The following is a 26068-nucleotide window of genomic DNA, read 5'->3' as shown; positions in this document are numbered from 1 at the left end:
ATTCTTTCTTATAGCTTTAACGTAAAAATATACAAAACCCTAAGATGGCACATTTAAAAAATAAAATTATACAGACCTTAGATTTCGGCAGCTCCAAAGCATGTGAATGAATATGTATAGCCGCGTCCACAGAGAGTTAAATTACTACCAAGGATTATAAACAAAATAAAGTTACAAAAACGCAATAACTGCACCCATAAAACCTAAATAATTCATGCAGCATGGAGCTGGGTGGAAGATTGCCATCAAGTGATTCTGAAAAGCAGCTTCTAGAAATAGAATTCAGTTTTCTCGGGTGCAGGTAAAGGCCTCCCACGTTTATCTCTCTGGGCCATGGCAACCTCCAATTGCATGTTGCATCTTTGTGTGTCCCATAATCGCCTTCCCCAGTTATCAGGTACAGATGATGTCAATGGTGCAATTATAATGTGAACAAAGACATTTATTAAAAGCATCAGGGAACCAAGTTATATAGAGTTTTGCAGGGCTATTTAGCCACACATTTTTGCAATGCTGTGCTGTATACAATCTTAGTGTTATGGAACCAATTATCCTCATCCTTTTGTCCACAGGATGCATTTCTGCAGAGTGCAGCTTAACTTCAGCTGAGACCAATTTGTCTTCAAAGTGTAGGTAGCTACCATTTTGTTGAGCATATACGAAGGTACCACCTTAAAACTGGGTCCTGACTCCAAATCTGGAAGGAAAGTTATGTGCTACTGTACGTTTTGAAGCCTGTAGCTGCAGAAATTTCAGACAATTTTTGTCTTCAGACACAGCATCCAATGGCCTCCAATTGTGTTGTGTGACACTTAAGTATTAAAATAAAAATTACTTTCATTTGGATGACATTGATGGCGGCTTCTTTGCCTGACCTCCCATATGAAGGGGGCAGTCATGCATCCTTTACTGTCCAGTTTGAATGGGTTTGGAAGCCCTGTGTGATCCATTGAAAATAAGACTTGGAGGCATTATGGCTTCACCCCCATTGTCACTTATTTGTCTTTTAATGGTCTTGCTTATTTGGGGCAGAGCTTCCACCCTGCAGAGCCCCTGCAGGGAATGTGTATCAAGGCAAATGGACTGTAAAGGTCACAGGACGGATCTCCCATCCTATTTTCTCTCCTTGACGCATCAGAAACCGATACATAAAGGGTGTGAAGCAGAAGACAATTAGCTCCTGCATATTTTCAGGTCTGTCGCCAGAGGCTCCAAGTTTTAAAAAAAGGAAACATAGTCAAACAAGTACTTTCCTTTGAAACATACTTCACAGCCATGCTACTTTGTTACATAAGCTATCCATCACTTGGCCTCCAATATACTACATACAATCTCAGGGCTGAATCACCTATCCAACTTGGTAACATAGCATTCAGTTAATGCCTGCACAACCTCAGAATGAGAAGATAGAAAACAGAAGAGAGAAGAAAAATATAAACAGGAGATGTTGGAAAAACTCACCAGGTCTGGTAGCATCTGTGGAGAGAGAAACAGAGTTAATGTTTCGAGTCTGTATGACTCTTCTTCAGAGCTAAAGAGAAGTAGAAATATGATGGATTTTATACTGTTTCAGAGGGGGTGGAGCAAAATATAAGGTCGGGGATAGATTGGAGCTAAGAGGAAATTTGACAAATATGTCATGGATACGGGACAAGGGGAGTGTTAATGGTAGTATTAAAGACTAAAGAAGGTGCTGATAGTGGCATAAAGGTAAGATGGCGGAATATGTTAATAGCTCTGTGAAAGCAAAACGTAAAAGCAAATGACAGATGGTCCTATGTGGGGATGGGGAGGGTCTTGAGGAAAAAGGATTTACATTTTTGTTTTAAAATAATAAAATAAATAAAACATTTTTTTAAATAATTGAATTTAAAAAGGGGTAAAGAAAAAGGAGAAAGTGCATGATCTGAAATTGTTGAACTCAATGTTAAGTCCAGAAGGCTGTAAAGTGTCTAGTCGGAAGATGAGGTGCTGTTCCTCCAGTTTGCGTTGGGCTTCACTGGAACATTGAAGCAGGCCAAGGATGGACATGTGGACATGAGAGCAGGATGGTGTGTTGAAATGGCAAGCGACAGGAAGGTCTGGGTTTTGCTTGCGGACTGAGCAAAGATGTTCTGCAAAGCAGTCACCCGGTCTGCATTTGGTCTCTTGAATGTAGAGGAGGCCACATTGGGAGCAGCAAATGCAGTAGACCAAGCTGAAGGAGGTGCAAGTGAAGCACTCCACTTGCATTGGAAGGTGCTGTGGGAAGGGGCTGAGGAGTTGAGGGTGATGGAGGAGTGGACCAGTGTGTCACAGAGGGAACAGTCCCTATGGAATGCTGACAGGGGCGTGAGGGGAAGATGTGTTTGGTGGTGGCATCATGCTGGAGTTGGTGTAAATGGTGGAGAATGATCCTTTGAATGCGGAGGCTGGTGGGGTGAAAAGTGAGCACAAGGGGGGCCCTAGCATAGTTCTGGGAGTGGGGAAGGGGTGAGGGCAGAGGTGCGGGAGATGGGTCGGACACGGCTGAGGGCCCTGTCAACTACAGTGGGGAGGAACCCTCAATTAACGAAAAAGGAAGACATGTTAGAAAGTTTCATCCCCTTACACCCTCACCTCAATGAATTTCGGGCTCGGCACGATGCTGGACTCTTCTTCTGTCACCTTCATCTTCATGCTCACTTCTTTGAGCAGGAGAGTTCCTCCATTCAACGGATCCTTTCACCCGCCTCCAGTATTGTCCCTCTACCTGGACCCCTCGCTCTGGCCTCTTACCTGCTCTCAATATTTGCATTGAGAACTGTCAGCATGACACTGGCCATCTTAATTTCTCTGCCCCTCTCACCCATTCCAACTTGTCTGCTTCTGAACTTGCCATATTCCGTTTTCTCTTGTCTAACCCTGACTTTGTTATCAAACCTGCCAACAATGCCATTGATGTCTGGTGTACTGACCCCTACCTTGCAGAGACTGAGTGCCAACTCTTAGACATTTCTTCCTACCTTCCCCTGGACCATGACCCCACCACCGAACATCAAGCCATTGTTTCTAGGACTGTAACTGACCTCATCTCCTCTGGAGATCTTCCCTCCACAGCTTCCAACCTCATAGTCTCCCAACCCCGCACAGCCCACTTCTACCTCCTTCCCAAAGTCCACAAACAGGACTATCCTGGTAAACCCATTGTTTCAGTCTGTTCCTGCCCCAGGGAACTCATTTCTTTCTACCTTGACTCCGTTCTCTCCCCTCTTGTCTAGTCTCTTCCCATCAACATTCACAATTCCTCTGACGCCCTATGCACATTAACAATTTTCAGTTTCCTGGCCCTAACCACCTCCTCTTCACCATGGACATCCAATCCCTTTACACCTCCATCCACCATCAGGATGGTCCAAGGGCTCTTTGCTTCTTCCTTGAACGGAGGTCTGAACAATCCCCACCATCCAGAAGGAAAGAACAGTTTGGAACAGTACTCTTATTTCCTAGTTTTTTCTGGTGTTCCATTTTAAGGTATACAAGGCCAGTTTGGACCAGTATTCTTATTTCTGAGTTTTTACTGTTTTTCCCTTCTGGGCACTCTCCTCTACCTGGCTGAACTAGTTCTCTCACTGAACAATTTCTCTTTTAACTTGCCTCACTTTCTCCAAATAAGAAGTATGGCTATGGGTACTCGCATGGGCCTCTTAGCCTTTTACCTCTTACCTTCAAGCTATGCCCTCTGGTTATTTACCCCTCTACTAATGGAAAACGTACCTTCCTATCCACTCCATCTATGCCCCTCATAATCTTATACAACTCTATCAGGTTTCCTCTCAACCTTTGCCACTTCAAGGAAAACAATCCCAGCCTATCCAATCTTTCCTCATAGCTCAGACCCTCCAGCCCAGGCAGCATCCTGGTAAATCTCCTCTGCACCCTCTCCAGTGCAATCACATCCTTCCTATAACATGGTGACCAGAACTACACGCAGTACTCCAATTGTGGCCTAACCAGCATTTTATACAGTTCCAGCGTAACCTCCCTGCTCTTGTATTCTACGCCTCGGCTAATAAAGGCAAGTATCCAATATGCCTTCTTAACCACCCTTCTTAACTACTTGCCCTGCTGCCTTCAGGGATTTGTGGATATGCACACCAAGGTCCCTCTGACCTTCAGTACTTTCTAGGTCCTACCATTCATAGTGTAATTCCTTGCCTTGTTAGCCTTCCCCAAGTGCATTACCTCACACTTTTCCGGGTTGAATTCCATTTGCCATTGCTCTGCCCACCTGACCAGCCCATTGATATCTCCCTGCAGTTTACGGCTATCCTCCTCACTATTTACCATCCTACCAATTTTTGTGTCATCCACGAACTTCTTGATCATACCCCCTACATTTAAGTCCAAATCATTTATGTACATCACAAACAGCAAAGGCCCCAACACCGAACCCTGCAGAACCCCACTGGAAACAGACTTCCAGTCACAGAAACATCCCTCTCCCATCAGCCTCTGCTTCCTGCCTCTCAGCCAATTTTGGATACAAAGTGTCACTTTGCCTTGGATCCCATGGGCTCTTACTTTCTTGACCAGCCTGCCTTGAGGGACCTTGTCAAAGCCTTGCTAAAGTCCATGTAGACCACATCAAATGCATTACCCTCATCAACACTCCTGGTTAACTCCTCAAAAAATTTGATCAAATTTGTCAAACATGACCTTCCCTTAACAAATCCATGCTGACTATCCCTCATTAATCTGTGTCTCTCCAAGTGCAGATATATTCTGTCCCTCAGAATTCTTTCTAGTAACTTCCTCACCACAGAGGTTAGAATGACTGGCCTGTAATTTCTGGGTCTATCTCTTCCTCCCTTTTTTAATAACGGGACTACATTAGCAGTCCTCTAGTCCTCTAGCACCTCACTTGTGGCCAGAGAGGATTTGAAAATGACTGCCAGGGCCCCTGATATCTCTCCTCTTGCCTCCTTCAACAGCCTGGGATACATATCATCTAGGCCTGTGGATTTATCCACTTTTAAGGCCGCTAAACCCATTAGCACCTCGTCTCTTGTTATGTTAATTTCCTCTAATATTTCACAGTCCTCCACCCTGATGTCTATACCTGCATTGTCATTTTCCATTGTGAAGGCCAATGTAAAGTTTGAAGGCTGTAACCATGTCTTCTGGGTCCACACACAGATTACCTCTGTGGTCCCTAATTGACCCCACTCTTTTCCTAGTTATTCAGCTGCTCTTTATATGTTTAAAAAACCCCGTTGGGTTTTCCTTTATTCTACAAACCAATGCTTTCTCATGCACTTTCTTGTCTTTCCTAATTTCCTTTTTACATTCCCCTCTGCACTTTTTATGCTCCTCTAGGGATTCTGCCGTATTGAGCCCTCAGTATCTGCCATAAGCTTCTCTTTTTTCCTTAATCTTAACCTTTATGTCCCTTGACATCCAGGGTTCTCTGAACTTGGTCCCCCACTTTGTCTTTACGAGAACATATTTGCTCTGTACTCTCGCTATTTCCTCCTTGAATGCCTCCCACTGCTCTGACGCCATTTTATTTGTAAGTAGATGCTCCGAATCCACTTGGGCCAAATCGTATCTCATATTAGTAAAATTAGCCTTCCCCCAGTTTAGAACTTTCATTCCCAGCCCAATTTTATCCTTTTTTATAACTATCCTAAATCTAACTGAGTTATGGTCACTATCTCCAAAATGCTTCCCCACTGACACACCTTCCACCTGACTGGGCTCATTTCCGAATATTAGGTCCAGAACTGCCCCCTCCCTTGTTGAGTTTTCTACATACTGGCTAAAAAGGTTCTCCTGGATGGAACTTAAGAATTTTGCTCCGTCCCTACCTTGCACACTAAAACTATCCCAGTTAATATTTGGGCTATTAAAATCCCCTAATATTACTGCCTTATTATTCTTACACTTCTCTGAAATTTGATTACATATTTCATCCTGTATCTCTCCCTCACTGTTTGGGGACCTATAGTACACACCCAATAGCGTGTTTTCCCCTTTTGTGTTTTTTACCTCTACCCATATGGCCTCATTTGATGATCTTTCCAAGATATCATCCCTTTTCACTGCTATAATTGATTCCTTGATCAATATTGCAACTCCCTCCCCACCCCCCGCTCATCTATCCCTCTTTGTATCTCGCCTGAATACCCTATTACCAGGAATGTTGAACTGCCAACCCTGCCCTTCTTTTAGCCAAGTCTCGGTCATCACTCTGATATCTTACTCCCACCTGCCTATCTGTGCCCTCAGCTCATCTGTCTTGTTCCTCCGGCTCCTTGCATTAAAATATATTCCATTTAGCCTTTCTAAACTCACTTCTTTCTTATCTAGCCTATGTTTCCTCTGTCTTCCAGACTCACTTACTAGTGTTTTAACTTCTAATTCCATTTCAGCTTCTTTCCCCTCTGAACTACTTTCCTGGATCCCATTCCCCTGCCAATTTAATTTAAATCTGCCTCAACAGCATAGGCAAACCTCCCTGCAAGAATGTTGGTCCCGTTCTTGTTCAGTCGTAACCCGGCCAACAGGTCCCATCTTCCCCAATGCCCCAGGAATTTAAAGCCCTCCCTCCTGCGCCATCTCTCCAGCTACGCATTCATCTGCTCTATCCGTCTGTTCCTATATTTGCTACTACGTGGCACCGGGAGTAACCCAGAGATTACTACCTTTGAAGTCCTGCTTTTCAATTTCCTACCTAACTCCCTAAAGTCTACTTGCAGGACCTCATTTCTCTTTCTTCCTATGTCATTAGTCTCAACATGGACCAGGAACTCCGGCTGTTCACCCTCCCCCTTCAGAATGCCCTGCAACTATTCCATGACATCCTTGACCCTGGCACCCCCGAGGCAACATACCACCCTGGAGTCACATATACGGCCACAGAAACACCTTTCTACTCCCCTCACTAATGAATCCCCTGCTAGTATTGCCTTTCCACATTTCTTTCTCCCCCCACCACCTTGAGCAGCTGGACCACCCACAGCGCCATGGCCTTGGCTCTGGTTGGCCTCCACAGAGGAACTGTCAATCTCCAAGGCCAACAAACAGTTTGTGAGTGAGATGCACTCGGTAGGTTCCCTTACTACCTTCCTGGTCCCCTTCTCCTGTCTGGCGGTCAGCCACTCTGTCTCTGCTTGCATTTCCATAAGCTTCAGGGTGAACACATCCTGAAACGTACTATCCATGAACCTCTCAGCCCCATGAATGCTCCTTAGTGCCCCCAGCTGCCGCTCAAGCTCCAAACCCCGGAGCTCAAGTTGCTGCAGTTGGAGGCACCCCCTGCACACATGGCCACCAGAACACCAGGAACTTCTAGGATTTCCCACATAGTGCAGGATGTGCAAATAATGGGACTGAGCTCCCCAGACATATCTTAACTGAATAGAATATGAACCCTTTCTTTTATTTTACCCTTACTCCTACTTGAGTCTCGCTGTTTTAACCTCTCCTGAATTCTTGCTATTTTAACCCTCTCTCCTGAAGTGTCATTGTTTTAACCTCTCTCTCCCGAAGCCTCGCTGTTTTAATCTCTCTGTCCCAAAGTCTTGCTATTTTAACCTCTCTCTCCTGAAATCTTGCTGTTTTAATCTCTGTCTCCCGAAGCTTCCCTGTTTTAACTCTCTCTCCCAAAGTCTCTCAAGTTTAACCTCTCTCTCCCAAAATCTTGTCGTCTTAACCTTTCTCTCCCGAAGTCTCGCTGTTTTAACCTCTGTCTCTCAAAATCTCGCTGTTTTAACTTCTCTGTCCTGAAGTCTCACTGTTTGAACCTTGCTCTCCGAAAGTCTCGCTGTTTTAACATCTCTGTCCTGAAGTGTCACTGTTTTAACCTCTCTGTCCTGAAGTCTCGCTGTTTTAACATCTCTGTCCTGAAGTGTCACTGTTTTAACCTCTCTGTCCCAAAGTCTCGCTGTTTTAACCACTCTGTCCTGAAATCTCGATTTTTTAGCCTCTCTCCCGAAGTCTCGCTGTTTCATTTGCCTTTAGTTTTGAATCTTTATTATTTTGTCTTACTTTGCACGCAATACATTACTGAAAACAAAAAACTGATAATGTAAAGGGCTTTATCCTAAAATCAGATTACAGTTATGTCCATTTTTTCATTCCTCATTTTTCCAAATAATTATATTCAAAATTATCATATTCAAAACAGAATATTCTTTTTTTAAACTGGAGAGTATCAACACAGGGTTATAAGGATAACAGCATCCAATTACCACTGAGCTGGTTGCATCCTTTTATGTTTGGTTAAATGAGTTTGTTGGCCAACTGAACTAACTGCATGCCTTCCTATGTTCTCCTCATTAGCTGCTTGCAATCAATAAAGGGGAAAAACTGATGTAAGAATAAATAGTGATGGTTTACTGAGACATAGAGCAGAGCACCAAATCATACATGCTTACTCAGAAACCTCCAGAACTAGACTTACAGTTTCCAGTTACCCGTGCTGTACAGTGATTCATCAGTGCTGTCACATGATCAATACACATGCATTCTCCTAAAGGGACAGGGTACCTCACTTTACGACAGATCTCTTTCCAACTGTCTGCATTTTAATTACATTGTAGTGGTATGATAAGGTGCTCAATAGGAAAAGGTCAGCAGTAATTCTGTTAAACAACTTAACAGATAAGTCTTGAACCTCCCCCACACCCCTGTAAATAATGTCATTGACAAAACTGGTGAACCATCCTAAAACCAGAAGATATGTTATATTGAGCTGGGAGTAGTATTGAGAGAGGAGGCAAAAATATAGAGTGGCAGCCATCTTTAGCCCACGAGTGTCCCGAGCCAAACCCAGAAGCAAGGAGTACTTCTGGGTGGAGATTGCTGAGTGGTTGAAAGCAATCTCAAGAAATAAACGAATGTAGCAAGATACCCAGGGTGAGATTCAATGATATGAAGCAGACTACAAAGCTGTAGGTTACCTTCAACTATCATACCAGAAAAAATCATGGGAAATAACCCTCAAGCCTGCAGAGCATACTGCAGACAGAGCTGCTAATGACTAATCAACTCAGTTTAGCAATTCTGGCAAAGCTGGTAAACAAAGATTATGGCATCCAAAACAACTCCAGAGATGAACTTGAACCTGGGACAGACTAGCAGACCCAACACTGTGTAACATATCCACATCTCACATGGTACAGAGAGAATAATGCCACAAGTTCAGGAAGGGAAATTTGACAGTCCTTTGTTAGATCGTGACTATCACAGACCTCAGATATATGGTTGATCAGGCAGGTGAAGAAATAAATAAACATGTTCTAATGGTTTCAGGCTAATGCAGCATTAAGATATATGCAATAACAATGCTTAGCTCTGAAAATAATTGCTCAGAGAATGAACACCCTCTACGGCTTTAACATTGAGACATGTACTCTGCTGAGCAACAGAACAACGACACTGGACTCAACCATTACGGAAAATAAAAGCGCATGGTGTAGTGGGTAACATATTAGCGTGGTTTGAAGATTGGCTGGCTGGCAGAAAGCAGAGAGTATGCATAAATGGGCCTTTTTCTGATTGGCAGGACATGATGAATGAAGTCCACAGGGGTTTCTACTGAGGCCTCAACTTTTTATGATTTACATCAATGACGTAGATGAGGGGAGTGAAGATATGGTAGCTAAATTTCCAGATGACACAAAGATAGGTAGGAAAATATGTTGCGAAGAGGACATAAGGAGGTTGCAGATGGATATAGATAGGTTGAGCGAGTGGGCAAAGATCTGGCGAATGGAGTTTAATGTGGGAAAATGTGAAGTTGTTCACTTTGGCAGGAAGAACAAAAGAACAGAATAATGCTTAAATGGAGAACGGCTGCATAATTCTGAGGTGCAGAGGGATCTAGGTGTTCTAGTACATGAGTTACAAAAAGCTAGAATGCAGGTATAGAAAGTAATTAAGGATAATGGAATGCTATCCTTTATTATGAGAGGAATTGAACATAAGAGTAAGGATGTTATGCTTTGGTTATGCAGGGCATTGGCGAGACGGCACCTCAAATACTATGTGCAGTTTTGGTCTCCTTATTTAAGGAAGGGTGTAAAAGCTTTGGAGGCGGATCAAAGGAGGTTTACTAGCTTGATGAGTGGGTTGTCCTATGAGGAATGGTTGGACAGGCTGGGCTTGCTTTCACTGGACTTTAGAAGAGTGAGGGGTGATTTGATTGAAGTATACAAGATCCTGAACAGCCTTGACAAGCTGGACATCGAAAGGATGTTTCCTCTTGTGGGTGAGTCCAGAACTAGGGGGCACTGATTTAAAATTAAGGGATGTCCTTTTAAGGACAGAGATGAGGAGAATTTTTTTTCTCTCAGAGGGTTGTGCGACCTTGGAATTCTCTGTTTCAGAAGGTGGTGGAGGCGGGGTCATTGAATATTTTTAAGGCAGAGATAGATAGATTCTTGTTAGGTAGGGGAATCAAAGGTTGCTGGGGTTAGATGGGAATGTGGAAATCAAAACACAAGAAGTTCAGCCATTATCTTATTGAATGGCGAAGCAGGCTCAAGGGGCCGAATGGTCGAATCCTGTTTCTATTTCTTATGTTCCTATGTTCTTAACCATGCAAGGTTTTGGTGGTTAAAGTGGAATCCTCAGTTATTTACAACATAGTAACACTACGGCTGAACTGCATTGTGATTGCGACTGTAAAAGACAAGGGACCAACTTCCATGCAACCATTTGAATAGAATTGGTAGATATTAGTGAAAAATTGCAGGGATTAAAAAGGGACAGGTGAGAAATGCAATTCAATCCATGTCATTTAAATCAATAGCAGCATTCAAAGAACAAACAACAAAGAAAAGTACAGCACAGGAACAGGCCCTTCGGCCCTCCAAGCCTGCACCGATCATATTGCCCGTCAACTAAAGCATTTTGCACTTCCGGGGTTCGTATCCCTCTATTCCCATCCTATTCATGTATTTGTCAAGCTGTCTCTTAAACACCACTATCGTACCTGCTTCCACCACCTCCTCTGGCAGCGAATTCCAGACACTCACTACCCTCTGCGTAAAAAACTTGCCCCGCACATCTCCTCTATAGTTTTCTCCTCTCACCTTAAATCTATGTCCCCTAGTAATTGACTCTTCCACCCTGGGAAAAAGCTTCTGACTATCTACTCTGTCCATGCCACTCATAATTTTGTAAACTTCTATCACGTCGCCCCTCAATCTCTGTCGCTCTAGTGAGAACAATCCGAGTTTCTCCAACATCTGGCAAACAAAGATCTGCAATATGATTATGCTTTGGGCCTTCGTAGACCAATTATCTCAAGGGAGAGCAGAGGCCTTGCAGTTGATATGGATGAACCCCAACCAGAACATTTGTCTATGCTGGAGTTCAGCCACAGTGATCAAGAGAAGCCAACACAGGGTATTTGACAGAGCCAGCACATGTCCGCTGTGGGCAGATGGTACTACCTGCCTACACATCTTGCAATATTGTATTACAGAGGAAATCCAAGCTCTGCTGTCACCTGTATCTACTATTATTTTATCTGTTTTTGTTTTAACCTTAGTTCCCCAATATTCTCATTATCTTACTTTTTATTTTGCCAACTCATTCCAAGAGCTATTATTCCAATTCATGGAGCAGAGTGCTGCTAAATATTTGAAGAGTTTCACCTGTACAATAAGGGGTAGTACATTTTGTTCAGTTTATTTATAGAATACTACAATTTAGATTGGGTCCTATGGCATCATATATTCAGCAAATTATTTGTCATTGTGATCAGCGTTTCAAAAAATTCCTGATGAGAAAGTTTTGTTGTAGCGTATCATGTAAATTACAAAGGATCCTCAGTCCAGAAGAGGTTAGTAAAGTTCTCCTATTTTTATTATTTTTATGTTTTTGCCAATTAACCAAATGAAAAAAAAAATTGTCAGTATTGTTTGCAGAATTATAGGGCTGGATATTCAATTGCCAGTGGGGTTGAGAATGGATGCAGGCGCAATTTGAAAATTGTGTTCCCAGAGGGTAGAAATGGGTCCCACAGCCTTGGGAACATGGTGAAATTTTCAATGGGAGAGCAGGAGTGGTGGGGAGTAGGGAGGGTGGGTGTCTGGAACCCGCCACACCACCAATTAATTGGCTGTTAAACTAGTTGTAGAGGTAATTAACCGGCCTCAATGGACCAGTTTTATGAGCCCGCAGTGTCTGGGGACACATCAGGGTGCACCTGGCGTGCACACAGCGAGGAGCCATCAGGGCTAATGGAGGCACTGGCCAACTCATATAAAAGATGGACAAACATGCTCAACTGCTCAACCAGTGGCACAGATTTGCCATTGCTAGTGCTGAGACATGAACTTTTCACTAGTGAGAGGTTGAGGTCCTGAGAGGGACGTCAGGCTGCTGGCTTTGCCAGGGCAGCAGAGGTTGGCAGAGAAAGCCCTTGCTACACAGACCACTGGCAGCTCAGGGACTGGAGATGATGACAGGCTATTCTGACCTCAGGTAGAGTTCCAAAGAGCAGCTTCATGCAGAGACACCCTCTTGGTCAGGACAAGGTTAGGAGAGCAGAGAGAGTGTACGACATTGTGTGTACCCACCCAAGAGTCAGCTACTTGCAGATGACAGAACACCAGTGTCAGAGGAGATTGTGCCTATACAGGTAGATGGTCAGAGATTTGTGGTATGGGTGCACAGTGACCTGATGCCTTGCAAATCCTATGGTCATGCCTAACCTTCAGCCTTCAAGGTCACTGTTGCCCTGAATTTTTATGCATCTGAGTCGTTCCGGGGTCAGCCGCGGATCTTGGTGGAATTTAGCAGTCAGCAGTTTGTCACATCATCAGGTAGGTCATGGATGCCCTATTCGAAAGAGAGAGCAATGGAACACATTCATTTTCACAAAGAGGCACTAGATCAGGTGGCGTTTGCCACCAGGGTTCATCGATTGTGCCCACATAGCCATGGGGTCATCACAGCACCAAGGAAAAAACCAACCAGATTCCTCCACAGAAAAGGATCCCACTCATTGAACGTGCAGCTGGTCTGTAACCACATGAAGGGCACCTAGCAGGTCTGTGATTGATTCACAGGCAACTGTCATGATTCCTTCATCCTGAAAGAATCCCAGATGCCGCGCCTCTTCAGGTCAGTACCCAGGATCTGTGAGTGGCCACTGGGTGATAAAAGTTATTCCCTGAGGAGTTGGCTCCTGATGCCTGCCTCGTACCCAGACAAGGAAACAGAGAGGATCTACAACCAGAGCCATCTACTCGTGGTGCATTATAATCTCCCCTTTTTGGGACAATCCCAGATCAGGAATACCAAATGTCAAATTTCAAGGGAGCAACAATTTATACCGCGTGAGAAAAGGGTGATGATTGGTTGGCAAGTTGGCTCTGATTGGTCGAAGCATTGGCATAGGGAATGCACCAGGGAACTATTGTTCCCCATGCCAATGCTGTTTATTTCAAAAAACGCAGAACACCTGGACTTGTCCCTTTTGCCTACAGATGACATATGAATATATATAGCTTCTAGCAAGCGTGAGTGAGCCACACAGCTCCAGGTGCTATAAGATTGGCCTTTTCAGCAATCCCATAAACAGGGCCTGAGCTATTTGCTCACCATTCAAACCTGATGCCAAAATAGGACACAAAGCTATCCTGAGGGATAATGGCCACCCCACTCAAACCACTGCTCACTGTGAATCATGCATGCTCGTGAATGGAACTAATGCCACCACTTTTGGACCTGGAAAATACGCAGTTTACTTCAAATTACCATGCACAGGTAAGGTATCTCAAAAATCTGAGCAACAGGTGAAGCTAGCCATTTCACACTGTTATTATACAGTAGCAATACAAGTGGTATTTTCCACTAACAGGATGCTACCATCAAGCCAAGAAGACATCCTACCAACCACACAAATGAGTAGTGTGGTATATGAATTTCAGAGCCGGTGTGATGCCAGGTATATAGGCCGTACGTCCCAACGACTGGTGGATTGTATCAAACAGCACATCCCTTCGGCTGTTTGCAAAAGGTAGAATACTAACCATACTCGGCCAAACCATGCTTGCAAATCTCAGAACATAATGTTTAACATTAGGTATGATTCCATGATTGCTGAATTATCCCTAAGAATTACACTAACAACCAATTCGAGATTATCGGTTGGGCTTGCTAGAAGCTACATCTATTCATTCGCAGGGCCCTGTCCTATGCAGGCAAAATTAATATGTCCAGGCATTTGCCTTTTTTGATTTAAATATTTAATTAACATTTAATTAACATCAGAGGAAGACCCTGGGACAGGCAATCAGCAGCACCTAGAGGAGAGTGTGAGAGGATGACCCTGGGACAAGCAGTCAGCAGCACCTAGAGGATTTAGTCTATCGAGAGGATCTAGCATCTAATCTATACTAAAGTAGGAGTAAGGGTAAAATAAAAGCAAGGGTCCATATTCTATTTAGTTAAGACATGTTTGGGGATCTCAGTTCCGTGATTTGCACATCCTGCACTATGTGGGAAATCCTAAAGGGTCCTGGTGGTCTGGAAGACCATGGGTGCAATAGGTGCCTCTGACTGGAGCAATTCAAGCTCCAGGTTTTAGAGTTTGAGCAGCAGCTAGGGGCACTATGGTGCATTCATGAGGCTGAGAGGTTTGTGGATAGTTCATTTCAGGACATGGTCACGCCACAGCTTAAGGAAGTGCAAGCAGAGAGGGAATGAGAGCGTGCTAGACAGATGAAGGGAACCAGGCAGGTAGTTAGGGAATCGAGTGCATCTTGCTCACAAACCGTTTGTCGGCCTTGGACAGTTCTTCTGTGGAGGCCAACCAGAGCCACGGCCATGGCACTGTGGGTGGTCCAGCTGCTCAGGTGGGGTAATAAGAAGTGTGGAAGGGCTATACTGGTAGAGGAATTGTTAGTGAGGAGAGTAAACAGACATTTCAGCGGCTGTAGAGGTGACTCTAGGGTGGTGTGTTGCCTCCTGGGTGCCAGGGTCAAGGATGTCTCTGAACAGTTGCAGGACATTCTGAAGGGGGAGGGTGAACAGCCAGAGGTCGTGGCCCATGTTGGGACCAATGACATAGGAACAAAGAGAAATGAGGTCCTCCAAGCAGACTTTAGGGAGTTAGGTAGGAAATTGAAAAGCAGGACTTCAAAGGTCATAATCTCCGTATTACTCCCGGTGCCATGCAGTAGTGAATATAGGAACAGAAAGGTAGAGCAGATGAATGCGTAGCTGGAGAGATGGTGCAGGAGGGAGGTTTTTAGATTCCTGGGGCATTGGGACTGTTTCTGGGGGAGATGGGACCTGTACAAGTTGGATGGGTTAGATCTGAACAGGAATGGGACCAACGTCCTCGGGGGGAGGTTTGCCTATGCTGTTGGGGTGGATTTAAATTAACTTGGCAGCGGGATGAGATCCTGAAACGTAGTTCAGAGGGGAGAGAGTCTGAGATGGAATTAGAAGTTAAAACGCTAGTAAGTGAGTCTGGAAGGCAGAGGAAACATAGGCTAGATAAGAAAGAAGTGAGTTTAGCAAGGCTAAATGGAATATATTTTAATACAAGCAGCCTTAGGAATAAGACAGATGAGCTGAGGGCACAGATAGGCACATGGGCGTATGATATCATAGCTATGACCGAAACTTGGCTAAAAGAAGGGCAGGAATAGCAGCTCAACATTCCTAGTTATAGGGTATTCAGATGAGATAGAGAGGGAGGTAGAAGAGTAGGGGGCTTGCACTATTGATCAAGGAATCAATTATAACAGTGAGGAGGGATGATATCTTGGAAGGATCATCAAATGAAGCCATTTGGGTAGAAGTGAAAACAGAAAAGAGACAAATATGCTGTTGGGTGTGTACTAAAGGCCCCCAAACAGCCAGGGAGAGATAGAGGATCAAATATGTAGTAAAATTTCAGAGAAGTGTAAGAATAATAAGGTAGTAATAGCAGGGGATTTTAACAACCCAAACATTAACTGGGATAGTTTTAGTGTGCAAGGTAGGGACGGAGCAAAATTCTTAAGTTCCATCCAGGAGAACTTTTTTAGCCAGTAGGTAGAAAGCCCAATAAGGGAGGGGGCAATTCTGGACCTAATATTCGGAAATGAGCCAGGTCAGGTGGAAGGCATGTCAGTGGGGAAGCATTTTGGAGATAGTGACCATAACTCAGCTAGATTGAGGATAGTTATGGAAAAGGATAAGTTTGGGCTGGGAATAAAAGTTATAAACTGGGGAAAGACTAATTTTACTAAGGTGAGATACGATTTGGCCCAAGTGGACTGGGAGTAGCTACTTGCAGATAAAACGGTGTCAGAGAAGTGGGAGGCTTTCAAGGAGGAAATAGTGAGAGTACAGGGCAAATATGTTCCCGTAAAAACAAAGGGGGGGTACCAAGTTCAGAGAACCCTGGATGTCGAGGGACATAAAGGTTAGGATTAAGAAAAAAAAGAGAAGCTTATGGCAGATACTGAGGGCTCAATACAGCAGAGTCCTTAGAGAAGTAAAAAAAGTGCAGAGGGGAAAGCAAAAAGGAAATTAGGAAAGCTAAGAGAGTACACGAGAAAGCATTGGTTGGTGGAATAAAGGAAAACCCAAAGAGTTTTTTTTTTAAATACATAAAGAGCAGGAGAATAACTATGGAAAGAGTAAGGCCAATTAGGGACAATAGAGGTAATGTGTCTGTGGACCTGGAAGATGTGGGTACATTCCTCAACGAATACTTTGCATCGGTCTTCACAATGGAAAACGACAATGCAGGTATTGACATCAGGGTGGAGGACTGTGAAATATTAAAGGAAATTATAGAGAGAGAGGAGATACTAGCAGGTTTTGCGGCCTTAAAATTGGATAAATCCGCAGGCCTGGATGAGATGTATCTCAGGCTATTGAGGGAGGCAAGGGAAGAGATATCAGGGGCTCTGGCAGTAATTTTCAAATTCTCCCTGGCCACAGGTGAGGTGCTAGAGGACTGGAGGACTGCTAACGTTGTGCCATTATTAAAAAGGAAGGAAGAGATAGACCTGGAAATTACAGGCCAGTCAGTCTAACATCAGTGGTGGGGCAGTTACCAGGAAAAATTCTGAGGGACAGAATATATCTGCATTTGGAGGGACATGGATTAATCAGGGATAGTCAGCATGGATTTGTTAAGGGAAGGTCATGTCTGACAAATTTGATCAAATTTTTTGAGGAGGTAACCAGGAGTGTTGATGAGGGTAATGCATTTGATGTGGTCTACATGGACTTTAGCAAGGCCTTGATAAGGTCCCTCAAGGCAGACTGGTTAAGAAAGTAAGAGCCCATGGGATCCAAGGCAAAGTGGCACATTGGATCCAAAATTGGCTGAGAGGCAGGAAACAGAGGCTGATGGGAGAGGGATGTTTTTGTGTCTGGAAGTCTGTTTCCAGTGGGGTTCCGCAGGGCTCGGTGCTGGGACCCTTGCTGTTTGTGGTGTACATAAATGATTTGGACTTAAATGTAGGGGGTATGATCAAGAAGTTGTGGATGACACAAAAATTGGTAGGATGGTAAATAGTGAGGAGGATAGATGTAAACTGCAGGAGGGTATCAATGGGCTGGTCAGGTGGGAAGAGCAGTGGCAAATGGAATTCAACCCGGAAAAGTGTGAGGTAATGCACTTGGGGAAGGCTAACAAGGCAAGGAATTACACTATGAATGGTAGGACCCTAGAAAATATTGAAGATCAGAGGGACTTTGGTGTGCATATCCACGGATCCCTGAAGGCAGCAGGGCAGGTAGATAAAGTGGTTAAGAAGGCATATTGGATACTTGCTTTTATTAGCCAAGGCATAGAATACAAGAGCAGGGAGATTATGCTGGGACTGTATAAAGCGCTGGTTGGGTCACAACTGGAGTACTGCGTGCAGTTCTGGTCACCACATTATAGGAAGGATGTGATTACACTGGAGAGGGTGCCGAGGAGATTTACCAGGGTGCTGCCTGAGCTGGAGGGTCTGAGCTATGAGGAAAGATTGAATCGGTTAGGATTGTTTTCCTTGGAGCAATGAAGATTGAGAGGGGACCTGATAGAGGGGTATGAGATTATGAGGGACATAGATAGGGTGGATAGGAAGGCACTTTTTCCATTAGTAGAGGGGTCAATAGCCAAGGGGCATAGATTTAAGGTAAGAGATAGAAGGTTAAAAGTGGAGTTGAGGAGAATTTTTTTTCACCCAGAGGGTGGTGGGAGTCTGGAACTCACTGCCCAAAAGGGTGGTTGAGTCAGAAACTCTTGTAACATTTAAGAAGTATTTAGATGTTCACTTGCTATGGGCCAAGCGCTGAAAAATGGGATTAGTGTAGTCGGATCTTTGTTGACCGGCACAGACACAATGGGCCGAATGGCATCCTTCTGTGCTGTAAATGTCTCTGAGTCTATGAGTCTATTTCATTTTTGAATTAAACATTAAATTTAAATGGGGGACATTAGTCCCCTGGTGCATTCCCCATGCCATTACCTTGACCAGAGTTGGCGTGCCCTTTTCTCATGCAACATTAATTGTTGCTCCCTGTGAAATTTGGCATTCTGTGTCTGTCCTGATAAGTGCAAGATGAAATGCTTTGACAGCATGTCTCTTTTTTCAGCAATATGTAAGTTTATTAAAAAACAAATGCACAATTCAAAGTCATGGTCGAAACAGTAAATCACAATAATAGATAACTTCTAGGATAAAGAGAAAAGCTACAATCTTCTGGTAGAGAATCCAGTTTTAGATTTCAGTTGTTACAATAAAAATATTTCAAGTTGGATATCCACCAATTATTGAAATAACATTTACCTCAATCTCTGAGTGAGTGAGAGACACCTAAGCTAATTAAGCAAATCCAGAAATCTAATGTATGCTCTCAATACTTAGTGTGACTTGGGCTGTATAACTAATTGCTTACCTATAGGTGTAGTCTCTTAGTTGTAATTAGATTCCCCCTCTTTTATGTTCCAAATTTGGTTTTTATCACCGTTAATTTCTACTCAAGGACAGTTCTTTTTGATTCTAACAGAACTGTCAAATTCTAGTAAGCTATGAACCTCATTAATTGTAGGAAGGCCTAACCTTGCAAGTTCCTGTGGTGGTTAATTTCCATTAGTCAGGAGTCTGCGTTCTAGTATTATAACACAGTTTCAGCTTGTAAAAATTCGAGTTGAGCATGGACTAGGATCATCAGTATAAACTCATTTTATCAAATCCAACATTGTGTTGCCTTCCCTGACAGTGTGCAGCAATATGTGCTGGTGTGCAGTTTTTGGGTGTGCGACTTTTTTATTCTCTTACTGTTGCAAAAAGACATAAGTCTCTACGTGTAGAGTCCTGTGGCCAGGCATTGTGAACTGTATTTATCCTTTGACAAAAATAAGCCCATTTAAATTATTTAAGCTCTCACCTATAGGAAAATAACTCTTTTAACCTTATAACCCTTCATTCTGGCTCTATTTCTCTACATGAATTCCTTCACATACATGAGCCGACATTGAGCACAACATCGGCATGCTGATGCAGTTTGGTGCCCTCCATGGTGTGGCGTATTGTGGCTGTGTGCTGCATGCTGCACAACATGTCTATTCAAAGAGGCTTGCAACTGGATGAGGAGAGAATGATATACTTGTCTTCCTTGGAGGCTGATGGGGAGGAGCAAGAGGGGGATGAAGGGATGCTACAGAGGAACCCAGCAGCCACTAGGAAATGTTTCTAGCCAGCACATACATCTGGATAATCCCAGTGCCACCCAGAGGCAAGGAGCAAGGGGTCTCCATCACGACAATCAGCCCACCTCACATACCCAGCACCCGCAACAAGGGCACCCCACACCCCCTTCCCCCTCAGCCTTCTTCCCAGTCCCCACCACAATCCATGAACATGCAGAAGCCTGAGCGATACCATCAAATAATATTTTTATAACTACCATCATAAATCAGTGCAAACACAAACAGAACAGACATGACCCAAGTGACCCATAAAGTGAAAATTATAGCCTTACACTCATGCCTAGTCCTATGGAGTGCATCCCTGTGGCTGAGGATGAGATGGATGCAAACTGTTCCATTGTACCTGCATCTCGTTGAGGTGCTTGTGACTTTCATCCTCATTTAGGGAATCTCCGTGGGGGCACCTCATTTGGAGAGCTGGTGCAGACACGATGGGCTGAATGGCCTCCTTCTGCGCCGTTGAAATTCTCTGATTCTGTGATTCTGGGTGTGTCCTGCTTCCAGGCCACTTTTGGCATTGCCGATTAGACACCAACCCAACCCCAAATCAATGAGGCCATTTCCATTTGAAAATTGCTTTGCATCAGTGATGCTGATGCAAGAACAAATTTTAGTAATACAGTTGAAAGTAGGTTTATCGCAGAAAATAAGATGATTTAATCAGAGTGTCAATCCACCATGAGTAACCTGATTTTAAATGACTGAAAATGACTTTTTGAAAATGTACTGAACCATTTGCTAGTTCTATTGGGGTACAGTAATTAGTTTTAGTAAACTAATAAAAATGTATATATATGTATATATCCTAAATCTCTTAAATGTTGACTATCAGTGTCCTTGCATCCAAAAGAACAAGCTTAATATTATTAGCCTCCTTGAAGTCTTGCAAAGCGGTGTGATTAGCAAAAGCTCTCAATGGTAATTAATTTGTTCTGGGGCCATGGTCAGTTTTGTGGGCAGGGCCAACTTCTCATGCAATTTTCCTTAAACTAGTGCCAAAGATTGCGGGAATTCGATTTGCACACAATCCACAATCTTTTGCACAGGCTATGCTGATTTTGAAAAAAAAATCATAAACAAATGGAAACTCTATCCAGTGTACCTCTTTTCTCACTTTTGATGATGATTTTAATTTAAACCCTTTACTTCTGACTCACCGACCAATAGTAATAGCTTTTCTTGCGGTATCGAGACCTCTCAAGATGTTAAACCTCTCTAGCAGAGCTTCTTAATTTCTCGTTTCAATAAAAAAGACACAGTTTCCCGCCCCATTTCTTGTCTTCTACCCATCCAAATACTGCCATAAAAATCAGATGATGTAAAAAGAAAAATTCAACCTGACGTGTTGAGCACAACTTGTATAGCCCAAGGATACCTATCTCAAATCTTCTTTGCTCACCCGTGTCAAAATTGCTCTATATTGAACATACTAACCCACGCAATCCTGCACAAAATAAGTTGGTTCTCTTCAGCTTGTGCAGAATTGCTGTCTGGCAATAAGCAAAACAACCCATTACAAGCCATTTAATATCTGACAAACCATAATTTCACAAGAATGACAAATCATCTGGCTACTTAGCCCAATAAAATTAGATTAATAGTTTAGACCTTAATGCCGTTATATAATTTTTGACCCTTTGTATGTTTCCATTTTGATTCCCCCTCACATTCCTTCACAAACATGCTCATGGGACAATGAGACTACAATTAGAAAAGGTTTATACGGGCTGCCCATGAAACTAAGCAGTAAAAATGACTAATGAACATCACCCCTTGGCCTTCACTGAAATTTGCTGATGTTAAGCTATTACTCATGTTTTATCGGCCTTTTGTGTTTTCCCATAAAAATAATTTGTTGTAAGCAAGTGTCTTTATGTTGAGACAGTGATTATGTCTCTGAACAGGGCAGCTGTGCTTTCTTTTCTTCAAAAAGGTATACCAACATGCTTTTAAAAAAATAGTACCAAAGAGTTTCCTAGTCCTGACCTTTTCCCTTTCACCATGGATATCCAGTCTCTCTACACCTTTATCCCACACAAGGATGGCCTAAATTGCTTTGTCCTTGAACAGAAACGTAACCAACCTACATTCACCACTGCCTGGCTGAACTTGTTCTTACATTGAACAACTTCTCCCTTGACTCCACTCACTTTCTCCAAATAGATGGTGTTCCTATGAGAACCTGTATGAATTGCAGCTTTGTCTACCTATTCATGAGATATGTGGAACATCTTTTGTTTCAATCTGACACAGATCCCCTCCTTCACCTCTTCTTCCAGTACATTGATGACTCTATAGGTGCCATTTCCTGGCCTCGCCCCAAACTGGAAAACATCATCCATTTAGTTGCAATGTCCACCCTCACCTACACATGGGGCAGCATTTTCCTTTCGGCAAGCAGGGGGTGGGGCTTGCTCGCCGACGTGTAAAATGACCATGGTGACATCGGGCAGGCGTCCCGACGTCACCGCACGTCATTCAAATGTTCAGTTCAGTGGGCGCGCAGCCGAACTGTAAAAGGCCTATTAAGGCCTGTTGAAAAGTAATTAACTGAGCTGCCTGTCCAACATTAAAGTTGGCGGGCAGGTGAAGAGCCCAGGTGGCCTTCGCATTTTTCATGAAACCTCATCGACGGGCCGGATAAGGTTTCATGAAAGGATTATTAGTTAAATAAAAAATTTTGAAATAAATAATGGAGATGTCCCAGCTCATGTGACAGTTTCACATGAAGCGACATGTCCTTAAATTTTTTTCCCACCTTAATTCAAATTCCCATAACTTAAACAAATCCCCCTGAGGCATGGAGGTGCCTCAGGGAGATTTCTGCACTCTTATGCATGCATGAAAGAGCTCAGGGAACCACTCAGGGAATACTCCCCCCCACCCGCACAGGAAGCGTTCAGCGCTTCCAGGTGCACGTCACAGTGGGCGGGCAGTAATTGGCCCACCCACGTAAAATGGCTGTGCGGACCCGATCGGGAGCGCCAATCGGGTTTGCATCCGCCCCCACAAACGCCCGCCCCTGCCAGCCCATGCACAACCCCCCAATGGGGGGGAAATTTCTGCCCATGGTCTATTTCCAACTCTTCCCTTCTGTTCCTCAATTTCTCTGTCTCCATTTCTAGGGAAAGGCTATTGAGCAATATCCACTACAAGCCACCGACTCCCACAGTTTTTGATTATATTTCCTCTCGCCTTGTTATTGCTAAGGACTCTATTCCATTCTCCCAATTTTTTCATCAGTTAGCTGACGATACCAGCTTCCACACCAGTGCTTCTAATATATCTTCCTTCTTCCTCAACCAACGATTCTTCTCCAAAACAGTTGATAGGGCCCTCAACTCTGTCTATCCCATTTCCTGCACTTCTGCCCTTAACCTTTCCCTCCCTCCCAAAGCCAAGATAGCGTTCCCTTTGTCCTGACCTTCCACCCCAACAGCTTTCACGTTCAACAGAATGTGCCATTTTCACAATGTCCAGTGCAATGCCACCAATAAACACATCTTGCCCTCCGTTCCTCGTTCAGCATTTCGAAGCGACCATTCCCTCTGTGTCAACTTGGTCCACCCTTCAATCACCCCCAACACTCTTCCCATGTCATCTTCCTGTGCAATCCTGCCATTTCATCTCCTTCCTTTCCACCATGCAGGGGCCATAAAGTGTCCTTCCAGGTGAAACAATGATTTATTTCTACTCCTTTCAATTTAGTATTATATACACTGCTTGCTATGCAGCCTCCTCTACATGTGTAGACTAAATGATGATTGTAAGATTGTTTAGCTGAGCATTTCGGTCAGCAAGCATGACCCGGAGCTTCTAGTCACTTGTCCCACTCCGACTCTCATCTTTTTAACGTTGTTATACAGTTATAATGATGCTGAATGGAAGCTGGAGGAACAACATCTCATCGTTTGATTAGCCACTTCACAGCCTTCCAAATTCAATGTTGTGTTCAACTATTTCAGACATTGCTCCCATTTTGTCAGACTGTGGGTGTTAGTAATGATTCTACCATTGTTATTTACACCTCCTTTTGTTGTTTAATCTCTCCCAGCCTCTCCCTTATCATGGGCCTTCCCTTTTGTTCTTTCCTCACCCCCTCCCATTATTCCTCATCTCTATACTTGCTTAAAACCTGTTACGTCTCAAACTTTACCCAGTTCTGACAAAAGATCATTGACCTGAAAAGTTCGGCTTGATTTTCAAATCAGGATCATGAAGGTGACATCCGGATAAGCTCTGGGTTCCGACCCCGTGCCATAACTGTATCACTCAAGCTACATGATCCTGAAATTAAAATGCCCTAATCAGGCCAGAGGCGATCTCAGCACCCTATTAGTGTTGCCAAGTGTTACCAGGAGGTGGAGGATTGCCGAGGGTGAGCCACAAGGCAGCAGGCACCCATGATTGGACCTACAGCTGCCTCACAGTTAGTGCAGGCAGCACCTCAGAGGCCCAGCAGCCAAACCGCATACAAAAGTGGCCATTTTCTAAATGTGATGTAATGTGCATGATTCATAGGAGCATGGGATGAGTAGACCATTCAGCCCTTTGAGCCTTCTCAGCAATTCAATAAAATCATAGTTGATCTGGCTGTGGTTTCAACTCCACTTTGCCATCTGTCCCCCATAACCCTTGACTCCATGGCCAATTAAATATCTGAAGAGTTAGACAATGACCCAGTATCCACTGCTTTCTGGGAAAGAGAATTCCATATACTAACAACCCTCTGAGAGAAGAAAAATTCTCCTGATCCCTATCTTAAAAGGAAGACCTCTTACTCTTCAACTGTGTCCCCTAGTTCTAGTCTCCCCCACAAGTGGAAGCATCCTCCCTCTATCTATTCTATTGTTAGGAAATAGAGATAATTTAAGTAAGCTTTATTTATATTTTGGGGGGTTAGGAATAAGTTTTAACTTTAGAGTTTAAGTTTGATTTGTATTTCTGTATCTGTGTGTTAAGCAAATGTCAAATTGAGTTTTAGTTTCAATGTAAAAGGTGCCTGCATTTCTAATGAGAGTTTTACAACTCTAGGCTAAGTTAAACAAACAAGTAGGGATGCTGGGCTGTTGCCTAGCAACAGGGGTTCTAGAGAGGCTGGTCCCTCCCACGGACACACAGAAGAAACTAGAAACATCAGTTTGATTTGGAAGCTGTTTGAGTTCAGTTGGTTTTGAAAATAGCTGCCAGGAAAGACTGGAGCAAAGGGGACAGATAGCCAGTCCCAAGCTAAAGAAAGACCCCAAAATACATGGGAGTGGAATAGTAGATAGTCTCAAGCAGACCTTCTAGTCAAAGGAAGGACAGGAACCTGAGAAAGGTCCTGCTAAGTGCAATTAAGAGTGAGGGTCAGAAAGAAAGGCTCCAAGTTTCAGATTTAAAGAGACAAAAGCTGCAGAAAGCAGATTTAAAGTGAGAACAGCTTGCAAGAAGCCAGAAGGTCCAAAGAGATGGCTGAAGGTCTGTAACTCTTTGCTTTGGGCATGTGAAGCAGTGATGTACTGTTGACGCTGAATCAGTGAGAGAGAGTGTGTGGAAGACAGCTTGAATGCATGTGGTGACCCAGGGGAGATGAACATCGGAAGGAGAGTTTGAAACCCTGGAGGTGAACCCTTGTGGAAGGCATCTGAGAGAAAGCATCGGCTTGGGAGAAGATTCCAAAGTGAGACCTTGGAGAGCGGAAATTGGAAACCCTCATGTGAAAAACAGAGTTCAGTAAGACTGGTTGGCTCATGGTATGTTAAGCATCTGGGGGAGTTGATGAGAGGCCCATAGCATCTGGCCGAGGTGGCATCTGTATCTGTCACTTTGTTTCAGAGTGCAGTGTGTCTGACCACAGGTCACCATAGGTTTACATGGACTGTACACATACTGTGAACATTAGTGTATAATGTTTCACCCCAGGCAACATCCTGGTGAATCTCCTCTGCACCCCCTTCAGTGCAATCACATCATTCCTATAATGTGGTGACCAGAACTGCACACAGTACTCCAGCTGTGGCCTCACTAAGGTTCTATACAATTCCAACATGGCCTCCCTACTTTTGTAATCTATGCCTCGATTGATAAAGGTAAGTGTCCCATATGCCTTTTTCACCACCCCACTAACATGCCCCTCTGCCTTCAGAGATCTATGGACACACACGCTACATTATAGGAATGTGGCCAAGGTCCCTTTGTTCCTCAGAACTTCCTAGTGTCATGCTGTTCATTGAATACTTCCTTGTCAAATTACTCCTTCCAAAGTGTATCACCTAACACTTTTCAGGGTTAAATTCCATCTGCCACTTATCTGCCCATTTGACCATCCCGTCTATATCTTCCTGTAGCCCAAGACACTCAACCTCACTGTTAACCATCCGGCCAATCTTTGTG

The sequence above is a fragment of the Cetorhinus maximus genome, chromosome 3 (genome assembly GCF_964194155.1).
Source record: "Cetorhinus maximus chromosome 3, sCetMax3.hap1.1, whole genome shotgun sequence".
Taxonomy (NCBI): domain Eukaryota; kingdom Metazoa; phylum Chordata; class Chondrichthyes; order Lamniformes; family Cetorhinidae; genus Cetorhinus; species Cetorhinus maximus.
Note: the sequence above shows the minus strand (reverse complement) of the source record.